The 14,008-nt window shown below is 30.1% G+C and overlaps 1 long non-coding RNA gene across 3 annotated transcripts; it reads right to left on the bottom strand.

Moving 5' to 3' along the window:
- Positions 1-9,186: 9,186 nt before the first annotated feature.
- Positions 9,187-11,457, bottom strand: LOC121174661 (uncharacterized). 3 transcript variants are annotated; one of them, XR_005890918.1, is made up of 3 exons: positions 10,639-11,457; positions 10,479-10,533; positions 9,187-10,395 (listed from the first exon to the last, which is right to left on the bottom strand). It is a non-coding gene; the product is annotated as an uncharacterized lncRNA (long non-coding RNA). The 3 variants fall into 3 exon arrangements; XR_005890917.1 differs by having other exon boundaries at positions 9,187-10,201; positions 10,324-10,395; positions 10,479-11,457; XR_005890916.1 differs by having other exon boundaries at positions 9,187-10,201; positions 10,324-11,457.
- Between the last annotated feature and the right edge of the window lie 2,551 nt (positions 11,458-14,008).

Consider the following 14,008-nt stretch of genomic DNA (forward strand, 5'->3'; position numbering starts at 1 on the left):
AATTTAATTTTGCAAATGATCATCTAAAAACACTAAGAATTGCAAAAATATGTATTTACTCAGTGACGAATTTGCGAACGGGGCCGAAACAATCAGAGTAAAAGAAGAAGAGCAAGGGGACGAACTTGGTGAGAAGGTCGAGGTCTTTGGTGAAAGTTTGAGGCAGAGTTGGCACAACGATTCGAGGATGGAGGGGAGTGGTTGGCCAACTTGGCGATGTTCGCAAGACATGGGAGCTTTTCGCGGGAAGTCATTGCCATGGACATTGCTTTTTCGATCATGACTGGGAGAGAAAAGGGAGATAGATGCTAGTCTAGGAGAATTTATAGGAGAATCAAGAGCAAGAAATGATCAATGTCATTCTATTTCCTAGGGTTTGTTTGGGGTGGAAGAAGAAGAGGAAGAGGGAGGAAGAGGGAGGAAGAGGGAGAAACAGGTTCTTTTGAAATTAGTGTTGCACAAAGATTGTGAATTCTTTATGAATTTTTAAATATTTATTTTTAATTGAATTTTTATTTTGTGAAAATTAAATTATTTTAATAATTGATTATATGTGTAATCAATTAGTGCTTTTTATGGAAGTAATCAATTAGTGTTATAATTAATTATAACATGAGTTACTTTTTATTTTGGTAAGTTTGCTAAGAAGTGATTTTAAGATTAATTTAGAATGGATGCAACAACAAAAAATCAACTTTTACATAATAAAAGAATATGAAAACAATTGAAAAGAAAAAAATTGTTAATTGAAAATAGTTTACTTAAATTCACATTAACATCTAAATTAATGGGGGTAAACATATTATTTTTAACTTGTTCCTATAATAATAATAATAATAATAATAATAATAATAATAATAATAATAATAATAATAATGTCTATTAGTAAATTTTTAACTAAATCATTATTAATTTCTTTTTCAGATTATCTAAAAGAAGAAGTAAATTATAGAAGCACCCTTTGTGATTTTTTTTAAAATTATATGCAAAATAAAATTCATGGAGAATTTTTTTGACAAAATCAACTAGGAAAATTTACACTCAACTCATAGGAAAGAACAATTTACTTGAATTTTCCTTACAAAATACAATTTACTTCAAATCACTTTAACATTTAAATAATTATTAGGATGGAAATAGTTTTTGTAACTCATTGCTAGAATAATAGTAATATTTTTTTTATAAATATTTATATGAATAAAATTAATGTCTATAACCAACTTTTAAGTAAATAATTGTTTATGTCTTTTTTACATGGCCTAAAAGAAGCAGTAAATTACACAAGCACACTTTGTAATTTTTTGAAATTATAGGAAATAAAATTCATGGGGAATAATATTTTTTTATTTATAAAATCAAGTTGGAAAATTTACACACAACTAATGGGGAAGCACAATATAATTGAAATCACATTAAGATTTAAATAATTATTAGGATGAAAATAATTTTTGTGACTCATTGCTATAATAATAGTAATTTCTTACAAATTTTTAATGAATAAAATTAATGTCTATATTCAGTTTTTAAGCAAAATATTGTTCATTTATTTTTTACATGATATAAAAAAGAAGTAAATTTAATAAGCATTCTTTGTGATTTTTCATAATGATATGTAAAATAAAATCCATGAGGAATTTTTTTTTTGAAAAATCAAGTAGAAAAATTTACCATCAAGTGATGGAGAAGAACAATTTACTTGAAATCACATTAACATCTAAATTATTAGGGTGAAAATAATTTTTAACACATCTGTATAATAATAATAATAATAATAACAATAATAATTTTTGATAAATTTTTAAATGAATAAAATTAATATCTATAATTAATTTTTTGAGTAAACCATTGTTCATTTCTTTTTTACATGATCTAAAGCCAACCCATATTAGTACGTAATTAATTAAGAAGACAAGAATTCTTATTTAATAAAAATATTTATTTGTAACAAAATTTAATATTATTATGTCTTACTAAATTAAAATATCCTTTATTGAATTGATTATAGGTTGAATATGATAATAAAAATATTTGTCTTTAATATTTTTATAACATTATAATTGTCGTCATCATAGTATGCTCCCAGTTACCTATAATGTCGAGCCTTTGTTGTTCAAAAGTAGGAGAAAATGATCAAGCATATAATTAACTACTAACAAATTATGTCATTAAAGAGCAAAAATGAATAATAAAATAAAATCTATATGTGATTCATAAAGATCGAAAGAAGTAGTATGTGTGTGGATTCAAATTAAATTAGGAACCGTGTTCATAAAAAATGTTGAAAACATATTTGGAACAAAATGAATAATACATTTTTAAATAATTAGACATTAAATATTAAATAAAAAGAAGAATAAAATGTGTGATCTCTAGTGTATTTTGTTCTTTTCTCTTTTATGGGCCTCTTGATGATATATGAAATAAAAAACTCTATATCAACTAAGCTAAGGACAAAAGAAATCTTTATATTCATGTTGTCATGAACCAATTATCCCAAAATCAAACTAAGTAATAGGTGAAGGAACATGAATAATTACAAATTACATTTCAAATAGATGTAGAAATGTCTCATAGCTCCACTACAAAACTCATTTTTATATCTAGATTCTAGAGCCAAAATTTTTCCATCATGAATCTTGATAGAACTCGGTTGTGGATAACAAACAAACATTCCAATGAGATAACCTTTCTCATTTCCTGCCTCATTTCCTGTTCCATATTTTGGTGTTGAAGTACACAATGTCCTCCCATCCTAAATGATAAGAGAACATAAAATACAAAGTTCAAGATACATTACAATATATGATTTTTTTGCAATGACATGGAATAAGAAAATTTATCACATAAAAAATCATGCATAAAATATTTCATAAAAATTAATATGTAACTAACCACAAAAGAAGTATATAAGAATAATGAAAAATATTGTTCATCACCTGTCCATATAAAGTTACATTTACAATGCCTGAATGAATATGAGCAGTGCCATAAATGAGATAACCTCCTTTTTCTACTGGGATGTTTGCCTTTTGGACATGAGGAGAATCACCATCACCATTTTCTAGAATGGTATATTCTGCCTGCAAGGAATTACAAATTTGATTTTTGTTCACTCACTCTAATAGAGATTGAAAAGTCTATTTTTTCCCCTAAAATGTACTATCTTGATCATAACTTATCTACCTGGCAATCATGAATTATTTTGGAACCATTTGATCTAATTCTATTGGTGGAATCAAGTATGTAAACTTTAACTGGTACTTGGTGTTTGTTCCAATCAACCCAACTAATTTTGTATCTTAAGGAAACCATTCTTCTTGAACCTTGAAAACCTTTTATTTGTTTGCATTGTAAGTTATCATGACAACAAAAAGAGACCTCCTTTGTAATTTGTAGTCAATGGCTGGTTATGTATATCCCTTGTGACATTATAAAAGTCCTTTGGGAGATTCATATGGTCACATCTACATTCAATGCAACATTTCTTATCTTGTGCACCACGTGTATCAATGACCATGATGTTGAACAACCATTTCTCTTCATATCCCTTTTTAATTTTTGTTGGATTACCTTGTTCTATAGCAAAAGGATCAAGAATGTTTGACGGTGTTCCTCGTGATTCAACTCTGAATCCCCAATAATGTGGAAGAATACCACCATTACATGTGCCTTCATTTCTTTTGAAAAAAGCATCCCCAGGACAATGAAGCTTAGGATTCAATGACATAGTAATGTTTTTATGGTACTTTATTGCAAACCAATGATAAAGGTAAGTTTCATACGAAGGTATAGAGTTTCCCTCTTGATCGACTAGTTCGGCATCAAAACTCTTAATTCTAACATGACCTTTTGGAAACTTTATATCCTCAAATGTTTTTGCTGCAATTGATCCTAGTCCCATTTCAAAACTCTTAGATACAAAAGTAGTAGTCTTGATATGGTTTTTAGGCTTTTCATATAGTGAGTATGATATACTTGGTAGCAACAATAGTATTGAAAATGAAAATATCTTTGCATTAGAGATAATCTTCATGTTATCCTAGACATAAACAAGTAGTGTTACAAAATGAACTATGAATTATGTTTGTGATGTTATTTTTTTAAGGTAAACTTAATTACATATAATTCAAACACATAATTAAAAAATAGGTAGATTAAGTAATTGATATAAAAAAAGATACAAATATTGCATACCACATGAGAAGAGAATGAAGGATTCAACATGATGTCATTTTTGGTCTTTGTTGAAAATCGAAGCAATTGTTAAGATAAATTGGTGTGCATATGTGGAGTTCTTGTTTGTTGCTTTTATAATAGAAAGTTTTGTAGCGACATAACTGGTAACTAAATGTAGATTAAATACATATGTAAAAAGTTTGTTTCCATTGGTTGTTGTAGTAGGTTAATAGAATTTACAAGAATGATTTGAATAGAATTTTTAAGAATTGACAATGACTTATATCAAACTATGTAAGGAATTGCACAATTTTTTAGAGTCATATATAGCTATAACAAGTTGGTGTTAGCTGAGACTTTAGGTCAAACAAATTCTCTTTTATAACAATTTCACATCCTTTTCATCGTATCATTTTTTTCATGTTTTCTGTTTATGATTATTTTTCCAAATGCAAGGTAATGTGTGTTGCATATTACATGTTAACAAACATACAAATAAAAGCTCATTTAAAGCACATAATTAGTTATCTCAAAATATTATGTTGTGTCTCACTTTTTAATTCAATTTAAAATAATTTTGTTCCATCATATGATTTACTAAATCAACATACGTCAAGCTTATTTCTTTTACAGAACAAAACAAAAGAAAAAAGTCTTTTGTATGAATACAAATTTGCTTCCATATATTCTATCTAATATACTTGATGATTTTTTTTTCTTCTTTTTGTCCATCATAATAGAAAAAAAAATACTTACAACTAGAAAGTTTTTGATTCATTAAAATTTTAACCAATATTCTTCAGGTATATCATTGACATAATAATAAATATTTTTCCATTAAAATTTTAGTGACCATTAAAAATATTAAATTTATAATCAAATAAAGTTAAATATAATTAAGAATTATTTAGTTAAACAATTATACACAGTTAATAAAATAATTAAATAAATAAGTTTCACTAAATTTAATAATATATTAAATAAATATATAAAGATGCATTTTATATAAAAATAAGAAAAAAATATTTTTTTTTTCATTATTATTTTATCAATAAGACAATAATAAATGGTAGACAAATCATTTACAAGTGTAAATGAATATAATGATTATTAAATAAATATTTTAAAAATTTCATTAATCAATGGTTTATTAATCAAAACTGATAATGAATTTAATTGCATTAGTAGTCAAAGAAAATATAAAAATATTAAATTAATAACTAAAAAAATTCAAAAAATGAATCAGTATTTTTGTTGTTAAATAGGATAATCAATATATTGTTAAATAAGGAAATAAATAAAATCTAATAATTATAAGATTATTTAGATATCATAAATTATTAAATAAGTAAACAAATAACAATTATTGTGCAATGCAATTTCAAATAAAAATAAAAATTAATTAATTACATATTAGATGATATTAATAATTACATATTCATTAGAGCATTAATACAACAATTAATGCTTGTCACCAACTAGGCACTAAAGATTGATAAAAACATTTTGTTTGTCTTCCTTGTAGAGCACTCCTTATTCAAAGTGTTGTCCAATATGACACACCTTTTGATATAAGAGATAGTTGTAATCTTTGGCCTTTTTGTTTCTTTTTTACTCTTTAGTAGATCTTAATAAGAATGTTTAGACATTTCCTGCACAGAGACTGGGTTGGTCCTATTTTAAAAATAAAATAGATATGTAATCTCATTAAAAATTGTATTATTATTGAATAGCATAGATCTAGCATAAATTTTTAATTAAGGCGAAACAAGCTTTATTTCACTTTAAATATTAAGCCGCAACAATAGTACCAAATCGTGACAAGCAGCAAGTAGAGCTACACCCCATGCATATATATATATATCCCCCCCCATATATATATATATATATATATATATATATATATATATATATATATATATATATATATATATATATATATATATATATATATATATATATATATATATATATCGGCATGACATTATAGAGTGAACGAATAAAAAATAACCTTCAAATTTCTAGTCTTGGAGTTCAAGAATCCACTTGATATTTTGTAACCGTCGCGTGCGAGATTGGTGGTGACATCGTTCTTGACCCTCTTTGCGATTTGGTTCTTCCCTCCTTGACTTGTTGGCTTAAGTTTAGAAAGGAAATCACAATCCAAATGTCATTGGCAATGATAGTCACTACTTAGACTCACTATGATATTAATAATCAGTGTATTACTCTTCCTTTTTTTTTTTATGGGTTTTCCCTTCTATAGTTCCTTGCTTTTCCATATCTTTTATAAAAAAATATCACCATTTCCACAAAGCTAGAAATTGGTGCAGGCTATTGAATAATTTGGTGGAAATTCAATGTTCAATTGCTTGTAACCTTTAAATTTAAGGTTGGAATTTGGGAATAGTCGTTGGGTGCGCTATATCGACAAATGGAGAAGAAGTTGAAGGCTGAGTGGGCGTGAACTTTTTTTGTTGGTTGATTAGTGTGAGAATTAGTAAGCCATATTAAACTGATTTTTTTTTTAAATATTACAACAAAATAAAAATTTAGGCCCCTCAAATTTATGGACCTAGTGCAAGTGCACCTCTAAACATAGTTCAGGGCTAGGCCTACACAGGATCAAGCATACATCCATTAACTTGATCTTAAATGTTGAAGACTTAAAAGCATATGTCTAGTATCATTTGATCCATTAGACGCAGACTCAACACTCTCCATTTGTATGCATTTTTAGATGTAACTTTTAAAACTGATAGTTATTTGCACCAAATCTTGATTTGTCTTATGACTTAATGGGTAAAAGGGTTTTAATGAAAACAAAAAAAAAATAAAAAAAATGAAGAATGACCATAAAAAGATTTGTTTGTATTAGGGCTTCAAAAATGAGCTACGTAGGAAGAAGGAAGACAACAATTGTTATTCCTTAGTTCACTTTTCAGTTAGGGTAACATAAGACATGCCATTGATATAATATGTGCATGTACCACAAAAAAGACATAGCAAGCCAATGAAGTGTGAGAAGGAAATGAGAGGGAGAGAATACACACACACAATGACGAGGGGGAGTGTGAGTGGACGACATAGGCAAGGAATAAGGATGGAGGGACAAGTTGAATATTGCCATATTTTTCTTTAAGAAATCCCCTATAGAATTTAGAGAATATGAGTTATTGGGGTTACTTCAGAGATATGGGAAGGTTTGGCAAGTGTACAATGTAACGAGGAAGAATGTGTGGCGCAATTGATATGGTTTTGTGAGATTTGCTGATGTGAAGGATTTGTTAGGTCTTTAAATGCAATTGGATAAGATATGCATAAGAATTGTGAAGAGGAATGTTAATATTCCTAAACATGATAGGAGAAATATACAAGCAACGAAAAATCGAGGTGCAGAAGCTTGATTAACCATAATTTGAGTGATATTTTATGTGACTTTTCATGTTGTTTCATTTATTTTCTTGGTAGAATCCATGTTTGGACATTAGTTTTTACCTTCCAGAAGTATAGTTGCTCAATCAAGTGGAAAAGTTGGAAAATGCATAATTTCATGAAAATTTGATGCTATTTTCACTTGATAACAATTGTGGTAAATTGACCATGGTCATGGTCAGCTCCAAGAGGGTCATGGTCGACATCATGAGGATCGTGATCAGTTTGCAATGTTCCAAATGTCATAATTTCCAATAGCAATCGTGGTCAACCACGAGGCCCTCGTCATTTCACAACGTCTCAAGCTTCAGTGTTAGGATTCCGATAACAATCATGGTGGATATCACCATGGTCATAAGCTTAATTAAGGAAACTATCCTTAGGCATCTAATTAAAGTAATTATCTTTAGGGATTTAGTCAAAATATTATTCTATAGTGCACCCAATTAAAGTAATTATCTTTAGAGATCATATTATAATATCTATTTATAATGTGCCTAATTAAAGTAATTATGTTTAGAGATCATATAAGAATATCTATCTATATTGTGTCTAATTAAAGTAATTATCTTTAGGTGTCTATAAATAAGAAGTTGGAGTTTGTACTTTAGGACATTCGAAATTCAACATTTAGTCTATGTTTTTTAGAGCTTTGAGAGGTTTTTTAGGTGTGGGCAACACCGTGAAAATGGATCATGATTATCATTCCTTCCCTACTGGTATGTCTATCCTAATTTCTTCTAGGCTTTCTATTTTTGCTTTGGCCATGAGCGGATAGTCTCCCTTAGTCCAGGGATTATGATGTAACTGTCTAATTGTACTGCTTCTCTTGTTCTTAATGAAATTTCTCAATGCTTTATGTTAATTAATTCTCTACCTTTTTTATTGTTAATTAGGACTTGATCAATCTTAACTTAATCGAATATACAATGGTGATCATGTACGTGCATATGGTGGATCTAGGTAATGAATGTTTTATCACTACTGCAAAAAGACGATTTTGAACCGTCTTAGAAAAGGGTATCCTTCTAAGACGATTTTTTTAAGAACCATCTTAGAATATTATTCTAAGACGGTTCTTAAAAAAACTATCTTAGAATGATACCCTTCTAGGATAACCTTATAAGGAGGTTTTTTTTTTTATTATCTAAAAACTATCTTAGAATGATACATTTATAAGACGGTTCTTAGTTAAGAACCGTATTAGAATATATACTTTCTAAGACATTTTTTTAAATAATCGTCTTAAAATGTTTTATTTAAAAAAATTAAAAATTAAAAATACTTTACAAAAACAGAAAAAAGGCAACCAAACAAATTAGTATCTTACCTACAAAATAATTTCTTGTTGTCAATTAGAAAAGAAGTTCTAGCAAGTAGTGAGAACAACAACATTCTTCTCATCAATATAATGTTGGATACTAGCATATTGGGCAAGTACACTAATATTGTAAGTGAGAACACAATTAACTACTCATGATTTAAAGGTAAGTGCAGTAAAGTTATATTCAATCAATTGGGTGCCTTTTTGAGAGCATGTACATACCCAACATTAATAAATGTTTCGAGACAAAATTATTAGTACGTTTTTTTTAATAAGCAACATGAAAAGATACCCAGGAAGGATATACAAGAATCTTGATATATACAAGAATAAACATATAGGAAGATACCCAGGAAGGAAGAACCCTCTACCAGCTACACAACATGAAAACATAATTCCAGAAAAAACTAGATAAGCATAGAGAAAAAGTCTAAATATTCTACGTGAAAACCAATCAATGTTATCTTCCAACAATCCAGCATAACACGATCAAGCTAATTAAAGATGCAAGGTCCAGTGTTGGATTCCCATTGGACAAAGGAATAAATGAAACTTGGCAAGTATGATTTTAATTAGCCAAGATCAAAACTGAAAAAGAATATCATGCATAGTCTTATCCTTATTAAATATTCTTTATAAGTTTATTCTAGAGTTTAACATTTGACAACATACTTAAAGCTAAATATTTGAAAACTCAATAAAAATAATGACTATAACATTTAAGAATGTTGTACAAGTATTTGGCATCCAAAATCATCACGCATCATTCAATCTCGTGAAAATTTATATGCTAAACTTGTAATATTTAGATTAGACATTATGATAGCAATACAACCCAACACCCTCGACCCAAGAGAGATACTAAAAGGCCCATTCATCTTAAGGAAGCATCAAGTAAAATGTTACTTGTCTTGATATCACGGTGAACATAATGAGTTTTTGTGTGCTCATGTATGTATTCAAGACCCCTGGCAACATTAAGTGCAATCTGGACCTTTATGATCCAAGAAAGTGGGGAGTGGGCTATAAGCAAGATAGAAAGTATATTCATAAAATTTTCAGTAAATTTTCAAAAATTTTGAAAATTTATAAGCACCAAGTCCACACATATAGTGATGATCAATATTCTATAGACCAAAGCGTAGATGCATAATCTTAACCTTATTTTGAGGATCGTGCATATGGCTTTTGAGTGAACCCATTCTAAGCATATTCATATACAAGGAAAAGCTCCTCATGACTAGCTGCATAGCCAATCAATTCTACCTTGACAACATCAATCAAAAGTATGACTCAGACTTTTGAAATGTGCAAAGCTATTGGCTCCAAAATCAATGCATATAATTTATTTTGATTAAAAAAGAAGTTACTAGATTAGCATGATGAACCTTGCACAAAACTTTCATCTCTGACATAAACTCTTTTGTTTTAGTAGTTGTCATTCTTTTAATAGCAACTTCCTACAAAGATTTAAGCAAAAATGATCTGAGAAAAAAAATACTCACTTTATATCATAACAGACTTAAAGTATAATGCCAAAAACCTGATCATGGAGGAGGCTATAATAAACAGAACCATATGTTCCATGCCTAAGTAGACTTGTAACAGAGAAACCATTAGTTGTGGAGAAAACCTCTTCCTATGTAAAAACAACATGCTTATCATTAAAAGTGAGCATAAGCTGTGCTAAAAAGAAACCAAACCTGAAGTGTCTCGACTGGAAGATTTACGAGCTTCTAACAACTTTTTTAACCTCTTGGTGGCCATTGCAGCCTCTTCAATCTTTCTTTGAAGGACCTCAAGGAAATATTGAATCATTAAATATAATAATAAACACAGAAGTGAAAAATCCAAGGTTAGACAGTTATGCAACTAAATATTATAAGAGGGAGTAAGCAACTCTTGAAGCGGAGGACGAGGTTATGGGTGGAGCAACAGCGGTGTCAGACTTGTAGGAGTCACAAATCTAGAAGTGCACGTGCTTGAGGGAGAGGACATTGGCGGCATGCACATGCTGGTCACAAACTAAACAAAGTTTAGCAGAATCTGCTCGACAGAAGAGTAAGGCGGGTTTGGAGTTGCAGTAGTCACATGGCAACATGGTGAGTGGTGATGATGGGTTAAGGGAAGAAGGTTAATAATTAATAGTAATAATAGTAATGGGATGGAGAAGTGCACATGATAAGCATGGGGTGAAGGTGAAGGTGAAGGTGGGAAGGAAGAGACGCAAAATCTCAAGTGAGGGGGGGATTGAGAAATGGACGAGGTGGAAAAGATATTTCGTCTTTATTATGCTGGATGAATATGAGACTTTTAAAAAGAAAAAACACTAGATGCATATGACTTAGGACTAAGAAAAACTTCATGCTTAAATATTTATGTCAAGGGATTTGTTTCTTATAAATTAGGGGAATGTGGTTTTTCTATATTACCAATCAATCCCGAATCATCATATCAAAAAATTATTAATATTTATAATAATTATTTCAGAAACTTATACATAAAGTTATTTTAATGGTTTTTATTGTAAAAAAATATACTAATAATTTGAAGATCAAACTATCCTATTTTTGAATTTTTTATTTAACTGCACTCGTTATATATATATATATACTTGTATTTATATTTAAGTAGATATTAATGGCATGGCGTAGCTAGTAGGAGACAAATGATACCCACATTAAAAAGCATATCTACTTCCTCTGTCTTCCTCTGAGTCAATTCATTATCATTGAAACTCTCTTTTGTGGTTGATGGAGACCAAACTCTTCAATCCTCTCTTTGAAGGAGATGTGAAAAATGAGTTTTGGGAGCTCTCTTATGGCATCTTACTTAATTTCTTTGATAATAAACCAAGGAAATTAGACAACAATATAGTAAGTAGTATGCTTATTAATATTTTCTCACATTGGCCTTTCCAAAAAAAATTATCACCATAAACAATTGAATAAAAAAAGGTTGCATTAAAAGCATAATTCTTATCTATGATATCCAATGACAGTCTAGAGGGATAAAAAAACATTAAATTGGGGTAGCTTGATATGTACATAGACTAAACTTTCCATGATCAACATTTAAAAATAAAAAAGACATATTTGAAGAAAAAAAGAGTTAAATTACATGGGGTCTATAAGGCCTTCAGATCTCCAACTACAAAAGTTAGCTTTTGTGGTGAGGTTTTACCAAGGTTCTTATGAGATTGAAGCAGGATTCATGTTGGAAATGCAGAAAGCTTAGAACTCTTCAACACTCGTAGCCTGTTCACTGTTGATTCAAACATCATGCCAATCATATGTAGACATTAAAAAACCATATAATATAACTATCTTTGCAGCCAATCATAGTTTTCTAAGAAACAAAAGGAGGAATACAAACTATAAAACAATAATTTTGAAGGATAAGCATGTAAATAATTATATTGCAATGATACAATCAAAAGGCAAGGCATCAATGGAAGATGGTCCAATGAAAAGGAGAAAAGGAAGATAAAAGATAACTTTGAGATAACCATAAAAAATGACTTTTCTCTATAAGTTTCTATTGAAAATTTGATTTTTGATGGTCCTTTCCACATATCATGCTATAACTGAATACTATATTACATACTCTTATTTTGTAATGTTTGAGTAACTCAGATGCATGTATTATACACCCTTTAATCAGTGTCAACTGGGACAACAACGCAAACTAACAAGAAGTACTGCATTGCCAGTTTTGGGCAGTGTCAACCCAACAACACTTCCCTCTGAGGATTTTGAGGCTTATCCCAACACGCAAGAGGTCTAATTTGGTAATTTTAGCATCAGTATCTTGGAGAGGGAAAGACGCAAGAGAATTGTGAGCTAACTAGCAGTAAAGCACAAGAGCAAGGGAAGCTGATTTGAGAATAAGAGAGAACTTGAACAAGGGCGCTAAGGGTTGTCTGGAAAGAGGACGCGCGTGTTGTAGAATTTCGATGACACAAGCTTTTGCAGAATGAGATTGATTGTCAATAGCAACTAAATAAAAAGGCGTGGCTCTTTTTTAGATGACAACTCACTCCGAATGAATGAAATGTTGTTGATAATAAAAAAGAAGAATGTGAATTGAAATTGAAGAGAAGGAGGCGTACTCGGCTTCTAGAAGGAAAGGAGTGTCGAACCACTTAGTGCGAAGGGACATTTTTGGGCCTTAGAGTCTCACATGAAGCAATTCAAACCCCAGGATCTGCTTGGAGCCTTCTAGGAGATGCTCAATTTTTTGAACCAGGAACGTGAACTTGCGTAGCCAATCAGATCGTGGTTCTGGAGGAGCTTCTCCATGATCCTGACAAGACGTTCTGCTTCAGTGCGCGTTGCGTTGTGCATTTTGATAGGGTTGGGTGAGTGATCATGGAGGAGTTGTTTTTGTTGTTGGGGAGATAGACAGAGGGTTTGGTAGGGAGGTGGGAGCACCAACAGGTGTAGTTGCGACGCGCTTGGGAACCCTAGAGGGGAGTCAAAGTCTGAGAGGAAGAGTGAGAAAGAAATCAAATATTAAAAACAGTTAAAACCTTCTAAGACGATTTTGTGAAAACCGTCTTAGAATAACCGCCTTCGAAGATGGTTTTCGTAAAACCATCTTAGAATAACCTCCTTCTACGATGGTTTTCGTAAAACTGTCGTAGAGTGGTTGCTTTTATTTACAAAAATGCCACCACCTTATATACTAAGCCGGTTCTTGAGGAATCGTCTTTGTTTCGGTGTCGTAGAAAATACTTTTTGCAGTAGTGTATACTAAACTGCATAATCAAACTGTTTGGGTAATTTCTAATAAGTTTATCTTTAAATTAGTCATCCCTAGACTTTATTTTATCCTTTGTCTTAATTTGATACATTCATGATCATTGGAGTATTGATTTAAGGCAAAATCATCTATTGACCCGAATCAAAGGATTTAGGTGACTTTAGGAATTGGTAAATAATTTAGGGTAGGAATTTCTTAGGAATAAGGTTGGGGGAAAATTGGTACTAGTGAATCATAATCTCCGGTTGCTTTAAATATCACCTAATTTTCTCGTTTATCTTATTTTACTTCTATTTTAAAAATTAAAAT

Source organism: Glycine max, chromosome 3, assembly GCF_000004515.6.
Source record: "Glycine max cultivar Williams 82 chromosome 3, Glycine_max_v4.0, whole genome shotgun sequence".
In the NCBI taxonomy this organism is placed as follows: domain Eukaryota; kingdom Viridiplantae; phylum Streptophyta; class Magnoliopsida; order Fabales; family Fabaceae; genus Glycine; species Glycine max.